Source organism: Bison bison, unplaced genomic scaffold (assembly GCF_000754665.1).
Source record: "Bison bison bison isolate TAMUID 2011002044 unplaced genomic scaffold, Bison_UMD1.0 scf7180017864205, whole genome shotgun sequence".
NCBI classification, from domain to species: domain Eukaryota; kingdom Metazoa; phylum Chordata; class Mammalia; order Artiodactyla; family Bovidae; genus Bison; species Bison bison.
In genome coordinates this window covers 5,413,470-5,416,489 of record NW_011494777.1, presented here as the reverse complement: position 1 = coordinate 5,416,489, position 3,020 = coordinate 5,413,470, and positions in this window count along the sequence as shown.

Sequence of the window (3,020 nt, the reverse complement as noted above, 5' to 3'; positions counted from 1 at the left end):
CTTTGAAGTTGAATTAGGTCCCATTTGTTTATTTTTGCTTTTGTTATCCTTTGCTTTAGGAGACAGATGCAAAAAAATATTGCTATGAGTTATGTCAAAGAGTGTTCTGCTTATGTTTCCTTCTATTAGTTTTATAGTTTTCAGTCTTACATTTAGGTCTTTAATCCATTGAGTTAATTTTTGTATATGTGAGAAAATGTTCTAATTTCATTCTTTTACATGTAGCTGGCTAGCTTTCCCAGCACTGCTTATTGAAAGAACTGTCTTTTCTTTGTTGTATATTCCTCCTTTGTTGTAGGTAAATTGACCATAAGCGTGCAGATTTATTTCTGATCTCTCTGTTCTGTCCTGTTGATCCAAATGTCAGTTTTTGTGCCAGTATCATATTGTTTCAGCCAATCCATGGGGTCAAAGAGTTGGGCTTGACTGAGCAATGGAGCATGCATGCACCCACTTTGATAGGGCTTGCGTCACATCTATAGGTTGCCTTGTGTAGTATGGTCATTTTTAACAATATACGGTCTTCTAATTCATGAGCATGGTATGTATTTCCATCTATTTGTGTCGTCATCAAGTTCTTTCATTCATATCTTAAACTTTTTTGAGTACTGATCTTTTACCTCCTTAATTAGGTTTATTCCTAAGTATTTTATTCTTTTTGATGCAATTGTAAATGGGTTTGTTTCCTTAATTTCTCTTTCTCTCAGTTCATTATTAGTGCGTAGAAATGCAACAGGTTCTGATAGGGAAATTCTATTAAATTTTCAATATTCATATTGTCACAGAGTTTTCTTGAATGCCAAGATTCTAAGGCCAGCATCTTGGGACCAGAGTCCTTACAGTACTAGAAAAAGTCTTTACCGAGTCCTCACAGTGCTAGTCCACAATGCAGGACGCTGAGGCATGATCAGCTTGCAGGTTCATATTCCGATAAACCGTTACCACTGCGTTAATTTTGAGATTTCATATACAAAGATTCTGAGGTTCTCTCACCTCCTTAGGCTGTGTTTGTTTCAGAATATGTTCATGTTCAGCTTAAATATGTTTTAAAATTCATATAAGCTTGAATTTATAACAGAACAGGGACATAACTTTTCAAAAGAAGCTGAATCATAAACACTGGCAAGGAGACACACTTTTGTTTAAAAGGTAAGCTTAGATTTAAAGACTGTTCATGTTCGGATCATTCAGGGAGCACTGTAGATGACAGATTTCAGTTTTACTCTGACGATGGCGGGGGGTGGGGTGGGGTGTCATTATTTAAAGTAAATATGCTGTATTAAATTCAGTTGGAAAACTAACGTGGGTCATGTCTCAAATTCAGTCCTGATCACTCTTATTAATCACTCCATGTACCCCCAGAAAACAGTTTGTAATTTTGAAGCTGAGAAAGCTCTGAGGTTCCGTACTGTCCAGCACATACACCTCCTCCTGTTGATCCTTAAACGCTTGCTTCTATGTCATAATGTTAGCTCTCTGTCTTCTGTGGACCTTTCACTGAAAAAAATAATTCCTTCTAGCTTGGGATGCTAGAACCGCACCATTTTATTCTGACCTTAACAGTTTGGGGTATTATCTTTTAATGATAAATAAAAAATCACTAGCCTGATTGTTAAAATTTAAAAAAAGTAGAACGCACCCAGCTGCTGTACATGACACAAACCCAGTGTTGCTGTAAAGAATGAGAGCGGCCTCTCTCTCCTCTCTGGTGCTACGACAGCGGGAGGGTCGCGTTGTAAGTGGAGAATGAAAGCGGGGCCCGTTGAACCAGCCTGCAGTTGTGCATAATCATTAGAGATCATTTTTAATTATTTATGCAAATACACGTGAAACTGAATCCAGATGTGAAATAAAAATATTTAGTTATCAAAAAAAAAAAAAAAAAAGGTAAGCTTAGGCAATATACTGAGATTTCCCTTATCTGATCGAAACTGTGGGGCATGGTGGGGTGGACTGTTGGGCAGAACAACAGTTGGCTTTCTCTCGCTCCAAAGAAACATGCGTAAGAAGGGCTGGTGATGGTATTATATCATGTTATGCTTGTCTTTTACCCATTTGAAGTTTTGGTTGTGATGTGAACTTAGGTGATTCTCTGCTGCAGGACTGGTCTGGCTTCTGGAAGTGTTGTGAAAGTGTAGGGGAGAAGAAAAGATGAATTAGTGTAGGACTGTGAGTCTGTGTGTTTGCCCAGGGAAGATGAAAACACCCAAGGAAAGCAGGAAAATCAGATGGCTGGGGATGACAGGAGTCACTGAAATGTTTTTTACAGATGGTTTCTTCAGCCTATTGCAAGGCACAGAAATTTTATATTAGAGATGAAAGCCCGAGAGATCTCTGGGTGAAAAAAATATGAAAAAGAGTGAAAGATGAAGACAGATTAAAACAGAATTTTTCAGTGGATCCGAGATGTTTTCTGTAATGAGTAGCACATTCAGTTGTCTCTGAGGTTAAGGTTATTTGTTGGCATGTGCTTAATGCTTTTGGTATCTGAATGTAATCAGAATTTTGTAATAAATAGACTCATGGTAGACTTAGTAGTTATAAGAAAGGATCATAGCATATGGTTAAGAATCTGTGTTGTCTTCCCTGCTTAGTTGAAAATAGAGACTTAGCAAGTGGTTAACTAGAGCAGTGGACCCCTGTTGTCTGCTTGCTATGTATATCTTGGAATTCTTGAGGCGAGATGAGATTTCCTATGGGAGTGAATGTGGCCTGTCCTGCTGCTGTCTCCCTTTCACACCCAAAGGAGCGCCTCATTGTTTGCCAGGATTCCATCCCAGCCTTCCACAAGCTGGGTCCCAGAGTGTTTAGGTAAGGATCCGTAACAAAAGCCTTTTAAAATTATATACCCTTGTCAGGAGAATTAGAGTCTCTAAAGAAGAAAAACTGCGGAGAGAAAACTGATGAAAATGCTGAAAACTCAGAACTATGCGTCTGTGCACAGAGGGGTTTTTAACTGAGGTCTACAGATTTAGCTAAGTGAAGAAATTATTCAACTCAAGCCTGCAGGGAAAACCAAG